This window comes from Somniosus microcephalus, chromosome 4 (assembly GCF_052327205.1).
Source record: "Somniosus microcephalus isolate GS21.2 chromosome 4, FLI_Smic_1.0, whole genome shotgun sequence".
In the NCBI taxonomy this organism is placed as follows: Eukaryota; Metazoa; Chordata; class Chondrichthyes; order Squaliformes; family Somniosidae; genus Somniosus; species Somniosus microcephalus.
The window spans coordinates 223,007,201-223,029,817 of record NC_140990.1 but is presented as its reverse complement, the minus strand read 5'-3'; positions in this window follow the sequence as shown (position 1 = coordinate 223,029,817).

The window sequence follows — 22,617 nt, the reverse complement described above, 5'->3', positions numbered from 1 at the left end:
AGAAGAATGAGATGCGATCTTATTGAAACATATAAGATTGTGAAGGGGTTGGATCGGGTGGATGCGGGGAGGATGTTCCCGATGATGGGTGAAACTAGAACTAGGGGGCATAGTCTTAGAATAAGGGGCTGCTCTTTCAAAACTGAGATGAGGAGGAACTACTTCACTCAGAGGGTGGTAGGTCCATGGAATATGCTGCCCCAAAAAGCTGTAGAAGCTACATCATTACATAAATTTAAAACAGAAATAGACAGTTTCCTAGAAGTAAAGGGAATTAAGGGTTACGGGGAGCAGGCAGGAATTTGGACATGAGTCTAGGTTCGGATTGGACATGGCCCTGTGGATAGCGGAGCGGGCCCAGGGGCCGTGTAGCCTGATCCTGCTCCTATTTCGTGTGTCTAATTCTGTTAGATTCAGGAGATGGTTCTGTGATAGTAGATTGGCGGTTAGGATCAGATCAGCCATGATCTTATTAAATGGCGGAGCAGGCTCGAGGGGCCGATTGGCCTACTCCTGCTCCTATTTCGTATGTTCTTATGTTCTTATGTAAATCCAATCTGGCCAATTACCGCCTCATCAGTCTACTCTCAATCATCAGCAGTGTGATGGAAGGTGTCGTCGACAGTGCTATCAAGCGACACTTACTCATCAATAACCTGCTCACTGATGCTCAGTTTGGCTACGCCAGGACCACTTGGCTCCAGACCTCATTACAGCCTGAGTCCAAACATGGACCTGAGCTGAATTCCAGAGGTGAGGTGAGAGTGACTGCCCTTGACATCAAGGCAGCATTTGACCGAGTGTTGCATCAAGGAGCCCTAGTAAAACTGAAGTCAATGGGAATCAGGGGGAAAACGCTCCACCGGCTGGAGTCATAGGAAGATGGTTGTGGATTTTGGAGGCCAATCATTTCAACCCCAGGACATCGCTGCGGGAGTTCCTCAGGGCAGTGTCCTAGGCCCAACCATCTTCAGCTGCTTCATCAATGACTTTCCCTCCAACAAATGCTCAGAAATGGGGATGTTTGCTGATGACTGCAAAGTGTTCAGTTCCATTTGCAACTCCTCAGAGACTGAAACAGTCAATTCCCACATGCAACAAGACCTGGACAACATTCAGGCTTGGGCTGATAAGTGGCAAGTAACATTCATGCCACACAAGTGCCAGGCAATGACTATCTCCAACAAGAGAGCGTCTAACCACTGCTCCCTGACATTCAACGGCATAACCATCACTGAATCCCCGACATCAACATCCTGTGGGTCAGCATTGACCTGAAACTTAACTGGACCAGCCACATAAATACTATGGCTACAAGAGCTGGTCAGAGGCTAGGTATTCTCCGGCGAGTGTCTCACCTCCTGTCTCCCCAAAGCCTTTCCACCATCTACAAGGCACAAGTAACGAGTGTGATGGAATACTCTCCAATTGTTTGGATGAGTTCAGCTCCAACAACACTCAAGAACCTCAACACCATCCAGGACAAAGCAGCCCGCTTGATTGGCACCCCATCCACCATCTTAAGCATTCACTCCCTCCACCATCGGCTCCACCACAAGATGAACTGCAGCAACTCGCCAAGGCTTCTTCGACAGCACCTCTCAAACTCGCGACCTCTACCTCCTAGAAGGACAAGGGCAGCTGACGCATGGGCACACCACCACCCCCAATTTCCCCTCCAAGTCACACACCATCCTAATTTGGAAATATATCGTCATTTCTCCATCATCGCTGGGTAAAAATCCTGGAACTCCCTCCCTAACAGCACTATGGGAGTACCTTCACCACATGGACTGCAGCAGTTCAAGAAGGCGGCTCACCTTCTCAAGGGCAATTAGGGGTGGGCAATAAATGGTGGTCTTGCTAGCGACGCCCACATTCCATGAACGAATATAAAACAAAATATATCCAATTCCCTTTTGAAAGCTAATATTGAATCTACTTCTACAACCCTTTCAGGCATTGCATTCCAGATCACAACAAAGTGCTGCGTAAAATAATTTTGTTCATCTCCTCTCTGGTTCTTTTCCCAATTACCTTAAATCTGTGTCCTTTGGTTACTGACCCTCCAACCAGTGGAAACAGTTTCTCCCAATTACTCGATCAAACCCTTCATAATTTTGAACATTAAATCTCCCCATAACCTTCTCTGGTATCTTGTGTCTAAATTAAGTTCTTTTTACAAACAGCGCTTCAATAAGAACATATAAATTAATTGGGATTAAGGATCAAGGTTAAAAAGTTGTGAGTTTGGCATAAATATAACACACTAAAAGAATTTATTTAGAAATCATAATTTTCATAGTTTGTATTCGTTCTGCCAGTTCTGCCCTGTCGAGCAGGTGTGTACGGTGCAGACAGCATGCCTGAGATCTGGAATCTGGCAGCAGGGAATCATGGCTGAAATGGGTTGCCAGGGAGGATGGTTGAGGCCAAAGCACTGGACCTCTTTGAGAAACAGCTACATACTATAATGGGGAGATAATAAGATTGGTACTTTGGAAGGATGAAATCAAATATGCCAGGAACCCTCCTTAAGTCGATCATGTCAACTTGTGAAAAGCTTACTGATTCGTTTTTAAATAACAGATAAAAGCATTATAAATTTTAGAATTGACTGATTGCGTGCCGCCTGTATCATGTTTGGCTGTGAGTGGCCGGGTAGGATGGCTGTTCACAGCACAGAAAGTTTCTCACCCCTGCTAGGTCGCTAATTTGAATTTTGTAAGGATTGCAGTAAAAACTACTGAATGCGCTGCAGAGTTAGAATCTGAACATTCCGATTGTCGTGAACCACACAATGACCAGGAGCATCCCAGGGTTGATCTATGAGCTGTGCTAAGCCAACTAATCTCAGCTAGCATGGTAGTAAGGGCGCGTCAAGGACAGCAGTGCTGCATGATGTGAAGGGGGGGGAGTGGGGAGGAAACAATCAGCCAGGGTTCATGTTCCAGCGATTACCAGGTGACTCCTGCTAGAAAGTGCACGTGCGTATGCATCATATGAGGTCAAGGTTAGGCTTGGCTGTGATGTCCTCTCACAGTTGAACACCCTACTAATCCTCACTCTCTGAGCTCACACATAAAAGATGGCCATTTTTATAAAGTATCAGACCTGCTCCCATGGAATTGTAGCCCTACATTCAGGAGAGAAGCATAGAACGTAAAAAAGAATTAGGAATCCCTTGTGATCTTACTGGTAATGGCCCAGAAATTCGGGTCGGGGGCTTCCCGCGGGTGTAAGCCCCCGACCTGCACTTACCTTGCGCGCCGGCAGTTGAGCTGTAGGGCCCCGTGGAATTCCGCTCCGGGGCCTGGCCCAGCTGCCGGCGCGCTGTGCTTGCGTGTCCCAGGGGCGTAGTTAGTGCGATGCGTCCCCTGTGATCACGTGAGCCATGGGCAGCCAATCGGAGGAGGGAAAAGCCCATTCATAAGATTGACAGGTAGACCTGTCAAAACTTATAAATACTACGGGCCCAAAATAGCAGTAAACCTTCAAATAAATTTTAAAAAAATCACACTTTTTAAATAAACTATAAATTACATTAAATAACTATTTTAAACTATAATTTAAATTTTTGAAAAAATAATTTTATGTTATAACGGGGCTAAAAATAAACTTACCTTGCTTTAAAGTATTTAAAAATAATAAACCTGTGGAAAAAATGTTTTAATTTTAATTAATTGACCACTTACCTTGCAAAAAGCAGGCCTTACGCCTGCTATTTAAATGTGTAAATCCTGCAGGCTTACCCTCCCAGGAAAACCTGTAAAGAAAACCTAAGTTCAAAGCGCACGCGCAGCCTCCCCTGTGCGCGCGTTCGACCTCTGAACCTCTTCGTTCAGAGGATCGGAAGTGCTGGTTTCCCATGCATGCGCAGTGCATGCAGGAAACCGGCAATTCCATTCGGCCTACGGGTGAGTACCCCGTGCGTACTCACCCGGGGAGACCCGAATTTCTGGGCCATTAATACTTTTGCCTCTGAAGCAAAAGGACATGGGTTCAAGGCCCACTCCAGAGACTTGAGCAAACAATCTAGGCTGACACCTCAGTGCTGCACTGCTGAAAGGGCCATCTGTTTAATGTCTTTTAACTGATGCCCCATTTATCTTCTCAGGTGGATGTAAAAGACCTCATGGCACTATTCGAAGAATAGCAGGGAAATTCTCCCAGTGCCTTGGCCAATATTTATCCCTCAACCAAAGTCTTCTTTAAAAATTCAATAGTTCAGATTTCTTAATTAGTCAGAGAATGCTTTTTTTTTTGAAGGAGAAAAATATTGTGAGGTGGAATATTTTCAATGCAGAAAGATTTTAGTAAAATTGTTGCAGAATCTTTACTTTGAATGACCCCATCTTTAGGTATCATTTAAAACAGTCCCTCAGCTTATGAAGAACCAACATTTTCAGCAAGAAAAGGAGAAGTGAGTCATTCAGCTGACATGACCACAGGCCCATTGACGAGTCCACTTACTCAGCAGTGATAAGCATCACTTTTTCTCCTGGATTCCAGTCTGGAACAATTAATCATCTTCAAATTCTGAAAACTCAGCTGGTATTGAAGTTCAAGACAACTGATGGCTTAAGATTGGCTTTAAAATCCCAAAAGACCGGTGATCACTGTAAGTTCAATGGACCTCTCGGTGATGGAACCCGTGGCTAATGTCAGCTGAATGGCTCTCTGACAACCGTCAGATCAGAGATGTTGGATATCCATAAGGTTTCAGGGAAGGAATTAAAAGGATGCTTTCTCCTTCCTGGTAGGAGAAGTGTTACACTGAATGTATTCCCGTATAGTAATGTTTTCCAGTAACTTCTGCGATTCCAGAATATTTTATGGTTTTTATTTAACGTATAGGATTTGCTATAACTGGGTTCAGTTAGTATGGAAAATGGACAGTACATTTCAAATGTCAGTACTTTGCAGTCAATTTCATGCTGCTCATTTTATTTAAGAAACCAAGATGAAGGCCCATAATGCATGATACTACGATGGTTGAAAAGAAACGGAAAAGGTAAATCAGGAAGTACTGACAAGTTGTTGCCTAACTTGGGTATTAAACACCTGAAGGTTGAAGGAAAGACAGGGAGGTAAGGAGTTTAATCGTGAGCAAACAAACATGAAAATCATAAATTGAAACCACTGTGCATTAATGGAGAAGTTAGGGTACGGGTTTGTGTGATGAGTGTTGATTTCAACACATTTGGTAAGTAGGGAGGAGGAAGAACATTTAGAAAGTACAGAGGAACACTGATCATCATAGTAGTATATGTTGATGAAAACAGAAAGACAAGAAAGGAAGTGAGTTTATTCCTGGTATATTTTAGCATGCAGCTCATGGAACTGTACAGAATTGATGAGATGCAAGCAGTATTAATGGAGCCACAGAGACTGTACACTGCAGAGAACAAATGAGTTTCATTAACTCATTGGTTTCCAGTTGCTAAAGTGACAAATACTTCTGTTTGTTTTGAAAAACATGTTAATAGATATGGCATAGATTGGGAAAAGTCTAGAAAGGTATGACTGATAAATGTGCTTTATTCATTCCTTTTTTGGAAAGGAGGGGTAAAATATTAAAACTGAGGGCGATATTCACCTGACTGATTGGACACATCTACAGTATGAGTACTAGTAATACCATTTTGACTCCAATGGGTGGCATGATGGTGCAGTGCATTGGAGTGCCACTGAGTTTCCCATCTCAGTTGTGTTGTTTGGTGGAGGCTACTGACCTCTGCTTGTCACCTCCCATGGAGGTGTGGGGGTGGGAGCATGTGGGATGTGAGAGGAGGTTAAATCGGAGAGATTTATCACTTGTCAAATTCCTTTTAACAGTCTGCTGAAGAGCAGCATTAGCTGTCATCTGCTTTTCCTTTTGGGCCACAGGTGGGACAAGACATCTCAACATCAGTATGGAAAGGAAAAACAAGGAAAAGTAGTGGTTTTTATACCCTAACTTAAAAAAATGTCATTTATATGTGTGCATTCTGAATCTGCTATGAGAACGCTGCACCTGATTATTCATGCTAGCCTATATGCACTGGTGGTGCTCATAGGCTCTTAACTTAATGTGAAAATAAGTGCGGGCCCTTAAATCACTTTCAGTACCTCCAGCAACCAAACTAAAAACAACTCTTCATTAAAAAAAACAAGGATGCAAGCCAGTTCCATCATGCACAATGATCCAAGATGTGCAGTATAACTACACTAGTAACGTGAGGACAATCAAATGTGTCACTTGGGAATGGCACAATGTAGAAAAGGTTACAGTCACAAAATACACTTATTCCTCAGGCGGGGCACTTTTTCTTTCTAGAATGATATAACACTTTAATTCAGTTAGAAAATTGAGATCTTTTCAAGTTCATCGAATGGCCTGCTCAATGCCTAACTTATTTACACTGTAGCTGCCAATAGCTACATTAATGTTTCAGCTCGGCAATACCCCATTTACATTGCCTGGCTGAATTCCAATTCTACTCCCTAGGAGAAAGCTTTCTGCACATAGTCACATGTATTCCCAGAGCTCCGCTCCCAATGCTTAAAATTCAAATGTTTTAGAGAGTTGAGCAGCAGCAACCTCACTGTCTAAACATTTAAATTAATTCCAGATAGGTTTATCAATTGCCAAGAAGAGACCCTTAGGCACTTTTTAAACCCAGTTTCATAACACACTGGATTTACACTCCATCTGTTGGGAAACCAAAGCAATGTGAGAAAACCCTCTCCCTAGAGTCTCACACTACTTCTCTCTGGAGTCAGGTCGGGCTCTGACCCTGGATTTACACTGCAGATTTAGCATTTGTTTGTGAAGTGAAAACCATTTTGCAGCGACACTGAAGTTGTTATATTAGTACAACCTTTAACTAGGTCAGGCATACATAGTATGGCCGTACTGTTACACTTGGGAATCATTGGGCTACACAAACTAGGGTCGTATTCCCTAGGATTTAGAAGGTTAAGGGGTGATTTGATTGAAATTTTCAAGATATTAAGGGGAACAGATAGGGTAGATAGACAGAAACTATTTCCACTGGTTGGGGATTCTAGGGCTAGGGGGGCATAGTCTAAAAATGAGAGTCAGACCTTTCAGGAGTGAAATTAGGAAACACTTCTACACACAAAGGGTGGTAGGAGTTTGGAACTCTCTTCTGCAAATGGCAATTGATGCTAAATCAATTGTTAATTTTAAATCTGAGATTGATAGATTTTTGTTAACCAAAGGTATTAAGGGATATGGGCCAAAGGTGGGTATATGGAGTTAGGTCGCAGATCAGCCATGATCTCATTGAATGGCGGAACAGGCTCGAGGGGCTGAATGGCCTACTCCTGTTACTATGTTCCTATGTTTGGTCTGGAGTGCTGCTTACATAATTGGTAAAATGAAACAAGCTTCAACTCCTAAATATATATCACCTCCCTTTAGATTGAAAGACAATATCACTGATGTGCAATAACCTTTTGAAAATGAAGATTGTATTTCATCATTAATGATCACGAAATGGGGTAGAGTCCCAGTCAAATTGCTATTCCTGAATTATAACCCATTTTGGAATTATACCATTATATTACAGTTCAATTGTAACTTAAAGATTTTTTACTTTTAGTCCAGATTTTAACCATTTGACATTTTAAAATCAAGTGTTGCCCTGTTTATTCAGTTCCCCTGGCAACGTCTCATGATACTATAAGACCCTTAGGGCATCACTGGATGCTGTTGATCATGTTCAACTACTTCTATTGACAATAAAGAACACTTAGCAACCAATCAAATGCTATTATTCAAATTATGAGGTCTTGACTATAGCTAGAGTAAGACGAGTAGTAAAAGAAATATGTTGAAGTAAGATTAATTGAAAAGGTGTTGCGTGATCAGTTTCTATGCACCTACAACAGTTAATGTTGTGAGGGTAAAACTATTGGCTGACAAACCTGATTTTGCCAGAAGGAACTGGGTAAGTGGGGGTTGGAAAATAGCAAGTCCTAAACTTGCTAGCTCCCTGCTTGTTTTGTGTACTGCACAATTTTCTGTCCCTGTTTCCACCTGTTGCTCTCTCTTGCACACAATGTGTGAGAGTTGGTTAGACATTGAAACTCCATTCAAATCAAGACAGTACAATTTCCAGAGTTTCCTTCCTAGTACTAAGTTTGTCCATTCAAAATGAGAGTGAAAGTCTAGCAGGGTTTTTGCCCATTGGCAAGGGAGCTCCGCAATCTGTTTTTACTGGCCATTCTAGGGCAAGATATGGGGATTGTTTTCAAAGTGCCCCTACTACAGGATTTCATGCAAGAGTCATAGAATAGCACAGCACAGAAGGAGACCATTTGACCCATCGAGTCTGTGCCAGCTCTTTCGAAGAGCAATCCAGTTAGTCCCACTCCCCTGCCCTTTCCCCATATCACTGCAATTTTTTTTCCTTCAAGTATTTATCCAATTCCCTTTTGAAGGCTACTATTGAATCTGTATCCACCACCCTATCAGGCAGTGCATTCCAAATCCTAACCATTCGTTGCGTAAAATAGTTTTTCCTCATGTCGCCTCTGGTTCTTTTGCCAATCACCTTAAATCTGTGCCCTCTGGTTATCGACCCTTCAGCCATTGAAAACAGTTTCTCTTTATTTACTCCATCTACACCCTTCATGATTTTAAACAAGCAAGAGGGTGAAAAGGATCAAATAAGGCATGCCAGAAAAATCAGATTTATTGTAGTAGTGACCCTATGAAGGCACAGAAGGTATCAACATATCTAAGCCAGCAGGGTTGGTCAATTTGTGCGCCACCCTAATACCTGGAAAGCTTGTGTCTGCGTCTTGCTCTGAAGCCTGCTAGTCAGTACTGGCTATACTCATAATACATAGAATTTTACAGCACAGAAACAGGCCATTCAGCCCAACAGGTCTATGCCGGAATTTATGCTCCACACAAGCCTCCTCCCACTTTACTTCATCTCACCCTATCAACATATCAATTAGCTCATCATCCATTCGCTAGTCACTGAGAATTGACTGTATGCCATCTGGAGCTCCAACATGCCACGTACTTCAAAACTGACAAATTTCAACCCTATCAGTTTAGTACCAGACAATACTAAGAAGCAGTACAAATCCTTAAAATATATTAAGACATCATGTCAATCAGCAGCAGAGAAAAGTTTCTGGTGCTGAATGGTACTTGGGTCTTAGGACAAGAAGAATCATTCTCTTTCTCAGTACTGATCTCATTAGCACCAACGTGTTATTTTTCCTCAGAACCACCAGCAGTCCCAAGCCCACTGCAGCCTTTAAAATTCTGGCTCTGTGCTTGCAAGCTCAGAGGCAGCCAGCTGGGCAAATGTGAGTTCACCATGGACATTTTATTACCGGGAACCTCGGAAGTTCTGTGGAATGAATGCGGGCTACAAGTTGGGCAGACATCGGGCTGGATTTTAATTCAGGAGTCAGGTAGGAGACGGGAGTACAACTTTCGGGGTTGTAGTCCCGCCTCCATCAAGATGTGGCCAATCCATGTGATTTTAACTTGATTGACCTTGTTGAGCCCACCCAGCGGGCTCAGCAGGCCAATTAAGGGTCACCCAGCAACAGGTGACGTCACAGACTGAAATTTCATCTGTCAAGCGGTTTTGACAGATGAAATATTAGCGTTTCACAGCTGTTTGACAGTCTTACTTCTAACCTGAGTCCTTCTCCACAGACTCAGTTAGAAATCTCTCCTGCACAGCAAGCTGAAGGCTGTCACTTTTGACAGTTCACAACCATTCTGCTTTCTGTGCCAGTGAGATGACGGGCTCCCGAGACCTAAAGGAAGGAAGGCTCAAAAGGTAAGAAAAGGTAATTTTAACTTCTTTAAACACTTTAGACACACCAAACACACTTACCTTTGCACTCATGCACACATCACTCACCTGAACACCGACATCTCGACCCCTCCAAGCCCTCCTCTAACTTGGCGTGGTTTGGAGCTGTCGGGAAGCCCACACTTCAACCTTAAAAACAGGGATTAGGCTAAAAACTGCCTGTTAACTACCTGTTAACAGGCAGTTAATTGGCACTAATCCCTTCCCGCCTCAGGTAGGCGGGTCCCAGTGCGGGTACCCGCCTCCTTTGAAACTGGCATGGAGGCGGGTTGGGTGCGGGATGGGGTCGGGACCCCTGATTTCGGGATTTTAACCCCCCGCGCGCCTGCAATCCCGACTCCACGGCCCGATGAAAGTTCTGCCCATCCTGTTAACTATTAGCTTGTTCAAAATGGAATTTGTATCCACATTTCTTAAAACTCAGCCAAATCAAGGATCCTGGATTAGTCAGATTACTCATCCTAGCAATTCTCTTTAGGGTTATGCGCCTGTTGTCAGAGAACTATAGTTGTCTTGACTTTCATGGATTTTATGTAATATTTTCATCTGCAATTAGAAGCAAATGTTCTGCTTTTCTGAGGCTGCCTGACAATCCAATTATTGTGGTTGGAGGTTAGAGTGCACTACCCATTGCAAATGTCAAACATCAGCCAATCTTTCAATTAAAGCGCATTAACTCACTGAAAATGTCAAAAGGGAATCAATCTATTAATGTGGTGTCAATATATGGCCTTACCCTCAACAGCAGCAGAAAAAGTGACATTTCTAAGGGTAGGCCAAGTTTATCGCAACCACTCAAAAGAGCATCTGGATATTGGGCTAAGCACTACTCAGGAGTCAGTCAAAAGGTGTTGGGGTCAATTTTGTAATATGTTATGGGGGTGGGGGGAGGAATGAGTGGGCTGGGAGAGAGTAGGTGCTGAAAAATCAGGGGACTGCTTCAGCCTGAGCATCAGCCAAAGAGGAGGATGTATTTGGTGGCAAGGGCCTGGAGCTTTTGGTGGGAGGTGAGTTAATTGAAGGATATTCTGGCTCATTCATGAATTTTGTTTGATAAGCATTTGGACAAACACCAACGCAATCAGGAGGTTGGTGGAGAGGTAGAGATGGGTGTTGTCAGCCTATACTTGAAAACTGAGATATGCATATGGAAAACTTAGTCCAGAGCCAACAGGTAAATGAGGAAATGGAGGAGGATAAGGATGGATCATTGGGGTACACCAGAGGTGGCTGTCCAGGGGACAGGAGGAGTAGCCATTCTGGAGATTTGCTAGCTGATGTTGGGACAGTTAGAGGTGGAACTTCACAAGGGCTTTTCCATGGAGGTGAATGACAGAGAAGAGGTAGTGGATTATGATGGAGTGACCGACCATCTCTTAATTCTGCTGAGCCAAGAAAGACAAGGAGGATTACCTTTATATTCCAGGATCATCTTGCAGGGTGATTTGGCTGTAGAGAGGGAGGCATGGTATTGTGTGGGGTGGTGAAGTCATACAGAAGATAACCAAGTCAATAATTTACTAGATGGACTTAAATCTATGGCCCTCAGATTTGAGGGTCCAATGGGGGCAACTCTACTGGGGGAATGGTGAGGGTCAGAGATTATGAGCAACATGGTGGGGATGAGGGCAATGAAGGCACAACCATGGGAGAAGTTGAGCTGGTTGACAGCGGCAGCATGTCATGGCACAAGGAGGGACAAAGGAGGGGCAGTTGGAATTTAGAGAGAGTGTCAGTGAAGGAGCTTGGGGAGGAGGTGAGGGGTGGGGTGCTTCTAGGGCAGGAGATGACAGTAAGTTGAAGGTAGGCAGGGAGATGTGATGACGAGGGAGACAAGCAAGTCATCGGAGATGGCCTCATCATTGATTGATATCTTAGAGGTGATAAGGCTTTGCCTGTTGGCAAAGTCAAGTGAATGGGTGTGGGTGGGAGCATTGACTTGTAGAGCAAGCGTGAATGAGGAAAGGAGGACACAGAAGGCAGAGGAGAGAATTGAGGTGGTGGTTGAAATAATTGGGAATGGGGAATCTCACAGTGCAGGGTAGGGGTGCCAACCCACCAGGATTGTCCTGGAGTCTAGTAAACATAGAAACATAGAGATAGGAACAGGAGTAGGCCATTCGGCCCTTCGAGCCTGCTCCGCCATTCAATGAGATCATGGCTGATCTTCGTCTGAGATCATAGCTGATCTTACCAGTTCAGTACCCCGTCCCCGCCTTTTCTCCGTAACCCTTAATCCCCTTAGCCTTCAGAAATATATCCAATTCTCTCTTGAAAATATTTATTGAATTAGCCTTCACAGCCCTCTGTGGCAGGGAATTCCACAGGCTCACCACTCTTTGAGTGAAGAAATTCTTCCTCATCTCTGTTTTAAATGATTTGCCCGCTATTTTTAGACTGTGGCCCCTGGTTCTGTGCTCCCCTGCCATTGGAAACATTCTCTCTGAATTCAGCCTGTCCAGGCCTGCCATAATTTTATATGTTTCGATGAGATCCCCTCTCAATCTTCTAAACTCCAGTGAGTACAAGCCCAAACTATTCAATCTCTCCTCGTAGGTCATTCCCGCCATTCCAGGTATCAGCCTGGTGAATCGCCGCTGCACTCTTTCCATGGCAAGAACATCCTTCCGCAGATGGGGCGACCAAAACTGTACACAATACTCCAGATGCGGTCTCACCAGCACCTTGTACAGCTGTAGTAAGGTATCCCTATTCCTATACTCGAACCCCCTTGATATGAAGGCCAACATACCATTTGCCTTCTTAATCGCCTGTTGCACCTGCATGCTCTCCTTCAGTGACTGGTGCACAAGAACACCCAGGTCCCTCTGCACTTCCCCATCTCCCAATCTATTGCCATTTAGATAATAATCCACCCTCCTGTTTTTACCCCCAAAGTGGATAACCTCGCATTTATCCACATTATAGTGCATCTGCCACGTATCCGCCCATTCCCCCAACCTGTCCAAATCGCACTGTAGCCTCCTGGCATCCTCATCAGAGCCCACCCCTCCTCCTAGTTTAGTGTCGTCAGCGAATTTGGAAATATTGCATCCAATTCCCTGATCCAGATCATTTATATATATTGTGAACAGCTGGGGTCCCAGGACAGATCCTTGCGGCACCCCGCTGGTCACTGCCTGCCACTCCGAAAACGAGCCGTTTATTCCAACTCTCTGTTTTCTATCCGCCAGCCAGTTCTCTATCCACGTTAATACTTTGCCCCCAATCCCATGAGCCTTAATTTTGCATGATAATCTTTTGTGTGGAACCTTATCGAAGGCTTTCTGGAAGTCAAGGTACACCACATCCACTGGCTCTCCCCCATCTATTTTACCAGTTACTTCCTCAAAAAATTCCAGCAGATTAGTCAAACACGATTTACCCTTTGTAAATCCATGTTGACTCTGTCCGATCCTTTCCCCATTTGTCAAGTGCTCCGCTATTTTATCCTTAATAATGGACTCTAGCATTTTGCCCACAACCGATGTAAAGCTTACTGGTCTATAATTCCCTGCTTTCTCTCTACCCCCCTTTTTAAATATTGGGGTAACATTAGCTACCCTCCAATCCACGGGTACTGTTCCCGAGTCAATGGAGTTCCGGAAGATGATCCTTAGAGCATCTGCTATCTCCAGGGCCACCTCCTTAAGTACCCTAGGATGTAGTTTATCAGGCCCCGGGGATTTGTCGGCCTTCAGTCCCCTCAACTTACCCAACACCATATCCCTAGAGATACTAATTTCTGTCAGCTCCTCCCTCTCATTAGTCCCTATGTTTGTCGATATTCCTGGGAGGTTATTTGTGTCCTCCTTTGTGAATACAGAACCAAAGTATGAGTTTAATTGGTCTGCCATTTCCTTATTCTCCATTATATATTCTCCCGAATCGGACTGCAAGGGACCGACTTGGGATTTTACCAGTCTTTTCCTCCTGATATACCGATAAAAGCTTTTGCAGTCTGTCTTTATGTTTGCTGCAAGTTTACTTTCGTATTCTATTTTCCCCTTCCTGATTAATCCCTTTGTCCTCTTTTGCTGTATCCTGTACTGCCCCCAATCTTCCGGTCTGGTGCTTTTTTTTGCCAGTTGATATGCCCTTTTTTTTGATTTTATGCTGTCCCTAATTTCCCTCGTTATCCACGGTTGAGTCACCTTTTTAGGTTTATTTTTATGCCAAACCGGTATAAACATGTTCTGGAATTCTTCCATTCTATCTTTGAATGCTTGCCATTGTCTATCCACTGTCAATCCCCCCAGAAACACCACCCAATCAATCTTACCCAATTCCCGTCTCATACCCTCGTAATTCCCTTTATTTAAGTTCTGGACCTTAGTCTCTGATTCAATTTCCTCACTCTCCATCTCGACTGAGAGCTCGATCATATTATGATCGCTCTGACCCAAGGGGCCTCGTACAAGAAGATTGCTGATAAGTCCCTTCTCATTGCACAATACCCAGTCTAAAATGGCCTGATCTCGAGTCAGCTCCTCGACATATTGGTCCAGATAACCGTCCCGAAAACATTCCAGGAATTCCTCCTCCTCAGAATTTTTACTAATTTGGGTAGTCCAATCAATATGTAAATTAAAGTCACCCATGATGACAGCTGTGCTCTTATCGCACGCTTCTCTAATTTCCCTTTTTATGCCTTCCCTCACCTCCATATTACTATTTGGAGGCCTATATATCACACCCACTAACGTTTTCCTCCCCTTGCTATTTCTCATTTCTACCCATACAGATTCCGTTTCATCCGAGTTAATATCCTTCCTTTCCATTGCATTAATCCCCTCCTTTACCAGCAATGCTACCCCACCTCCCCTACCTTTTTGCCGATCCTTCCTAAATATTGTATATCCCTGGATGTTAAGTTCCCAGCCTTGCCCACCCTGCAGCCACGTTTCTGTAATCCCAATCAAATCATACTTGTTTACCTCTATTTCCACAACTAATTCATCCACCTTGTTCCTAATGCTTCTAGCATTAAGATACAAAGCCTTCAGGCTTGCTTTTTTCACACTCTCATTATGAATTAGTTTGGCCCTTTGTGTTTCTCTCCTTTGCTTATTGCTTCTCACCTTTCTACCATCTATTTCTAACTTCATATGACTTCCCTCTTTTCCACTACCTAGGTTCCCATCCCCCTGCCAAATTAGTTTAAATCCTCCCGAACCGCCCTAGTAATTAAAGATTAATCTCCAGGACATTGTTGCAAGCAACCTGGGAAAAAAATCATAGGCACTTCAAAAATATTGGGGGGAAAATTGAGTATCGCCCCATAACTTTTGTGGTAGCAAAAAATTATCGCCAGGCGCTACCTGAGTGAATCCGACGCGAACTTCGGGTTTAAACATAGAAACATAGAAACATAGAGATAGGAACAGGAGTAGGCCATTCGGCCCTTCGAGCCTGCTCCGCCATTCAATGAGATCATGGCTGATCTTCGTCTGAGATCATAGCTGATCTTACCAGTTCAGTACCCCGTCCCCGCCTTTTCTCCGTAACCCTTAATCCCCTTAGCCTTCAGAAATATATCCAATTCTCTCTTGAAAATATTTATTGAATTAGCCTTCACAGCCCTCTGTGGCAGGGAATTCCACAGGCTCACCACTCTTTGAGTGAAGAAATTCTTCCTCATCTCTGTTTTAAATGATTTGCCCGCTATTTTTAGACTGTGGCCCCTGGTTCTGTGCTCCCCTGCCATTGGAAACATTCTCTCTGAATTCAGCCTGTCCAGGCCTGCCATAATTTTATATGTTTCGATGAGATCCCCTCTCAATCTTCTAAACTCCAGTGAGTACAAGCCCAAACTATTCAATCTCTCCTCGTAGGTCATTCCCGCCATTCCAGGTATCAGCCTGGTGAATCGCCGCTGCACTCTTTCCATGGCAAGAACATCCTTCCGCAGATGGGGCGACCAAAACTGTACACAATACTCCAGATGCGGTCTCACCAGCACCTTGTACAGCTGTAGTAAGGTATCCCTATTCCTATACTCGAACCCCCTTGATATGAAGGCCAACATACCATTTGCCTTCTTAATCGCCTGTTGCACCTGCATGCTCTCCTTCAGTGACTGGTGCACAAGAACACCCAGGTCCCTCTGCACTTCCCCATCTCCCAATCTATTGCCATTTAGATAATAATCCACCCTCCTGTTTTTACCCCCAAAGTGGATAACCTCGCATTTATCCACATTATAGTGCATCTGCCACGTATCCGCCCATTCCCCCAACCTGTCCAAATCGCACTGTAGCCTCCTGACATCCTCATCAGAGCCCACCCCTCCTCCTAGTTTAGTGTCGTCAGCGAATTTGGAAATATTGCATCCAATTCCCTGATCCAGATCATTTATATATATTGTGAACAGCTGGGGTCCCAGGACAGATCCTTGCGGCACCCCGCTGGTCACTGCCTGCCACTCCGAAAACGAGCCGTTTATTCCAACTCTCTGTTTTCTATCCACCAGCCAGTTCTCTATCCACGTTAATACTTTGCCCCCAATCCCATGAGCCTTAATTTTGCATGATAATCTTTTGTGTGGAACCTTATCGAAGGCTTTCTGGAAGTCAAGGTACACCACATCCACTGGCTCTCCCCCATCTATTTTACCAGTTACTTCCTCAAAAAATTCCAGCAGATTAGTCAAACACGATTTACCCTTTGTAAATCCATGTTGACTCTGTCCGATCCTTTCCCCATTTGTCAAGTGCTCCGCTATTTTATCCTTAATAATGGACTCTAGCATTTTGCCCACAACCGATGTAAGGCTTACTGGTCTATAATTCCCTGCTTTCTCTCTACCCCCCTTTTTAAATATTGGGGTAACATTAGCTACCCTCCAATCCACGGGTACTGTTCCCGAGTCAATGGAGTTCCGGAAGATGATCCTTAGAGCATCTGCTATCTCCAGGGCCACCTCCTTAAGTACCCTAGGATGTAGTTTATCAGGCCCCGGGGATTTGTCGGCCTTCAGTCCCCTCAACTTACCCAACACCATATCCCTAGAGATACTAATTTCTGTCAGCTCCTCCCTCTCATTAGTCCCTATGTTTGTCGATATTCCTGGGAGGTTATTTGTGTCCTCCTTTGTGAATACAGAACCAAAGTATGAGTTTAATTGGTCTGCCATTTCCTTATTCTCCATTATATATTCTCCCGAATCGGACTGCAAGGGACCGACTTGGGATTTTACCAGTCTTTTCCTCCTGATATACCGATAAAAGCTTTTGCAGTCTGTCTTTATGTTTGCTGCAAGTTTACTTTCGTATTCTATTTTCCCCTTCCTGATTAATCCCTTTGTCCTCTTTTGCTGTATCCTGTACTGCCCCCAATCTTCCGGTCTGGTGCTTTTTTTTGCCAGTTGATATGCCCTTTTTTTTGATTTTATGCTGTCCCTAATTTCCCTCGTTATCCACGGTTGAGTCACCTTTTTAGGTTTATTTTTATGCCAAACCGGTATAAACATGTTCTGGAATTCTTCCATTCTATCTTTGAATGCTTGCCATTGTCTATCCACTGTCAATCCCCCCAGAAACACCACCCAATCAATCTTACCCAATTCCCGTCTCATACCCTCGTAATTCCCTTTATTTAAGTTCTGGACCTTAGTCTCTGATTCAATTTCCTCACTCTCCATCTCGACTGAGAGCTCGATCATATTATGATCGCTCTGACCCAAGGGGCCTCGTACAAGAAGATTGCTGATAAGTCCCTTCTCATTGCACAATACCCAGTCTAAAATGGCCTGATCTCGAGTCAGCTCCTCGACATATTGGTCCAGATAACCGTCCCGAAAACATTCCAGGAATTCCTCCTCCTCAGAATTTTTACTAATTTGGGTAGTCCAATCAATATGTAAATTAAAGTCACCCATGATGACAGCTGTGCTCTTATCGCACGCTTCTCTAATTTCCCTTTTTATGCCTTCCCTCACCTCCATATTACTATTTGGAGGCCTATATATCACACCCACTAACGTTTTCCTCCCCTTGCTATTTCTCATTTCTACCCATACAGATTCCGTTTCATCCGAGTTAATATCCTTCCTTTCCATTGCATTAATCCCCTCCTTTACCAGCAATGCTACCCCACCTCCCCTACCTTTTTGCCGATCCTTCCTAAATATTGTATATCCCTGGATGTTAAGTTCCCAGCCTTGCCCACCCTGCAGCCACGTTTCTGTAATCCCAATCAAATCATACTTGTTTACCTCTATTTCCACAACTAATTCATCCACCTTGTTCCTAATGCTTCTAGCATTAAGATACAAAGCCTTCAGGCTTGCTTTTTTCACACTCTCATTATGAATTAGTTTGGCCCTTTGTGTTTCTCTCCTTTGCTTATTGCTTCTCACCTTTCTACCATCTATTTCTAACTTCATATGACTTCCCTCTTTTCCACTACCTAGGTTCCCATCCCCCTGCCAAATTAGTTTAAATCCTCCCGAACCGCCCTAGTAATTAAAGATTAATCTCCAGGACATTGTTGCAAGCAACCTGGGAAAAAAATCATAGGCACTTCAAAAATATTGGGGGGAAAATTGAGTATCGCCCCATAACTTTTGTGGTAGCAAAAAATTATCGCCAGGCGCTACCTGAGTGAATCCGACGCGAACTTCGGGTTTAAACATAGAAACATAGAAACATAGAGATAGGAACAGGAGTAGGCCATTCGGCCCTTCGAGCCTGCTCCGCCATTCAATGAGATCATGGCTGATCTTCGTCTGAGATCATAGCTGATCTTACCAGTTCAGTACCCCGTCCCCGCCTTTTCTCCGTAACCCTTAATCCCCTTAGCCTTCAGAAATATATCCAATTCTCTCTTGAAAATATTTATTGAATTAGCCTTCACAGCCCTCTGTGGCAGGGAATTCCACAGGCTCACCACTCTTTGAGTGAAGAAATTCTTCCTCATCTCTGTTTTAAATGATTTGCCCGCTATTTTTAGACTGTGGCCCCTGGTTCTGTGCTCCCCTGCCATTGGAAACATTCTCTCTGAATTCAGCCTGTCCAGGCCTGCCATAATTTTATATGTTTCGATGAGATCCCCTCTCAATCTTCTAAACTCCAGTGAGTACAAGCCCAAACTATTCAATCTCTCCTCGTAGGTCATTCCCGCCATTCCAGGTATCAGCCTGGTGAATCGCCGCTGCACTCTTTCCATGGCAAGAACATCCTTCCGCAGATGGGGCGACCAAAACTGTACACAATACTCCAGATGCGGTCTCACCAGCACCTTGTACAGCTGTAGTAAGGTATCCCTATTCCTATACTCGAACCCCCTTGATATGAAGGCCAACATACCATTTGCCTTCTTAATCGCCTGTTGCACCTGCATGCTCTCCTTCAGTGACTGGTGCACAAGAACACCCAGGTCCCTCTGCACTTCCCCATCTCCCAATCTATTGCCATTTAGATAATAATCCACCCTCCTGTTTTTACCCCCAAAGTGGATAACCTCGCATTTATCCACATTATAGTGCATCTGCCACGTATCCGCCCATTCCCCCAACCTGTCCAAATCGCACTGTAGCCTCCTGACATCCTCATCAGAGCCCACCCCTCCTCCTAGTTTAGTGTCGTCAGCGAATTTGGAAATATTGCATCCAATTCCCTGATCCAGATCATTTATATATATTGTGAACAGCTGGGGTCCCAGGACAGATCCTTGCGGCACCCCGCTGGTCACTGCCTGCCACTCCGAAAACGAGCCGTTTATTCCAACTCTCTGTTTTCTATCCACCAGCCAGTTCTCTATCCACGTTAATACTTTGCCCCCAATCCCATGAGCCTTAATTTTGCATGATAATCTTTTGTGTGGAACCTTATCGAAGGCTTTCTGGAAGTCAAGGTACACCACATCCACTGGCTCTCCCCCATCTATTTTACCAGTTACTTCCTCAAAAAATTCCAGCAGATTAGTCAAACACGATTTACCCTTTGTAAATCCATGTTGACTCTGTCCGATCCTTTCCCCATTTGTCAAGTGCTCCGCTATTTTATCCTTAATAATGGACTCTAGCATTTTGCCCACAACCGATGTAAGGCTTACTGGTCTATAATTCCCTGCTTTCTCTCTACCCCCCTTTTTAAATATTGGGGTAACATTAGCTACCCTCCAATCCACGGGTACTGTTCCCGAGTCAATGGAGTTCCGGAAGATGATCCTTAGAGCATCTGCTATCTCCAGGGCCACCTCCTTAAGTACCCTAGGATGTAGTTTATCAGGCCCCGGGGATTTGTCGGCCTTCAGTCCCCTCAACTTACCCAACACCATATCCCTAGAGATACTAATTTCTGTCAGCTCCTCCCTCTCATTAGTCCCTATGTTTGTCGATATTCCTGGGAGGTTATTTGTGTCCTCCTTTGTGAATACAGAACCAAAGTATGAGTTTAATTGGTCTGCCATTTCCTTATTCTCCATTATATATTCTCCCGAATCGGACTGCAAGGGACCGACTTGGGATTTTACCAGTCTTTTCCTCCTGATATACCGATAAAAGCTTTTGCAGTCTGTCTTTATGTTTGCTGCAAGTTTACTTTCATATTCTATTTTCCCCTTCCTGATTAATCCCTTTGTCCTCTTTTGCTGTATCCTGTACTGCCCCCAATCTTCCGGTCTGGTGCTTTTTTTTGCCAGTTGATATGCCCTTTTTTTTTATTTTATGCTGTCCCTAATTTCCCTCGTTATCCACGGTTGAGTCACCTTTTTAGGTTTATTTTTATGCCAAACCGGTATAAACATGTTCTGGAATTCTTCCATTCTATCTTTGAATGCTTGCCATTGTCTATCCACTGTCAATCCCCCCAGAAACACCACCCAATCAATCTTACCCAATTCCCGTCTCATACCCTCGTAATTCCCTTTATTTAAGTTCTGGACCTTAGTCTCTGATTCAATTTCCTCACTCTCCATCTCGACTGAGAGCTCGATCATATTATGATCGCTCTGACCCAAGGGGCCTCGTACAAGAAGATTGCTGATAAGTCCCTTCTCATTGCACAATACCCAGTCTAAAATGGCCTGATCTCGAGTCAGCTCCTCGACATATTGGTCCAGATAACCGTCCCGAAAACATTCCAGGAATTCCTCCTCCTCAGAATTTTTACTAATTTGGGTAGTCCAATCAATATGTAAATTAAAGTCACCCATGATGACAGCTGTGCTCTTATCGCACGCTTCTCTAATTTCCCTTTTTATGCCTTCCCTCACCTCCATATTACTATTTGGAGGCCTATATATCACACCCACTAACGTTTTCCTCCCCTTGCTATTTCTCATTTCTACCCATACAGATTCCGTTTCATCCGAGTTAATATCCTTCCTTTCCATTGCATTAATCCCCTCCTTTACCAGCAATGCTACCCCACCTCCCCTACCTTTTTGCCGATCCTTCCTAAATATTGTATATCCCTGGATGTTTAGCGCTCCTGGAAGGAAGTGGAGCACTAAATTAAGTGCTACCACTTCCCTTAGAGCGCTAAAGCTGGCAAGAGAGGTGGTAGCGGTGCAGAGCTGCCCAATGTCGAGGGCAGCACTGCCGGGAATGGAGGCTCCTTCCCCCCCTTAAAGCGAAGGGTCATTGCTGCAGGCTCTGCATTGAATCGATGTCCCTTATAGCCGACGGCAGCCACGATCCGCGACGATCAACCCCAAGCACTCTAACAGATTGCAGGGCTCATCAATCACGGCACAGGAAAAGTTGGAAAAATAACCTAAGGGGTGAAAACAAATTTATCATTGGCATAAGCAGCATGTGTACCATGAGGCGTTGTGGGCCATCAGCAGCTGCAGAATTGTATTCCACCACAATCTGTAACCTCATGGCCCGGCATATCCCTCACTCTACCATTACCATCAAGCCAGGGGACCAACACTGGTTCAATAAGGTGTGTAGAAGAGCATGCCAGGAGCAGCACCAGGCGTACCTAAAAATGAGGTGCCAACCCGAGGAAGCTGCAACACAGGACTACATGCATGCTAAAAAGCAGAAGCAGCATGCTATAGACAAGGCTAAGCAATCCAACAATTAACGAATCAGACCAAAGCTCTGCAGTCCTGCCACATCCAGTCGTGAATGGTGGTGGACCATTAAACAACTAATGGGAGGAGGAGGCTCCACGAATATCCCCATTCTCAGTGATGGTGGAGCCCAGCACATGAGTGGAAAAGACAAGGCTGAAGCGTTTGCAACCATCTTCAGCCAGAAGTGCCGAGTGGATGATTCATATTGGCCTCCTCCTGAGGTCCCCACCATCACAGAAGCCAGTCCTCAGCCAATTCGATTCACTTCACTTGATATCAAGATACAGCAAAGGCTATGGGCCCCGACAACATCCCGGCTATAGTGCTGAAGACTTGTGCTCCAGAACTAGCCATGCCTCTAGCCAAGCTGTTTCAGTACAGCTACAACACTAGCATCTATCCGACAATGTGGAAAACTACCCAGGTATGTCCTGTCCACAAAAAGCAGGACAAATCCAATCCGGCCAATTACAGCCCCATCAGTCTACTCTCAATCATCAGCAAAGTGCTGGAAGGTGTCATCGACAGTGCTATCAAGTAACACTTACTCACCAATAACCTGCTCACTGATGCCCAGTTTTGGGTTCCTCCAAGACCACTCTGCTCCCGACCTCATTACAACCTTGGTCCAAACATGGACAAAGGAGCTGAATTCCAAAGGTGAAGTGAGAGTGACTGCTCTTGACATCAAGGCAGCATTTGACTGAGTGTGGCATGAAGGAGCCTCTAG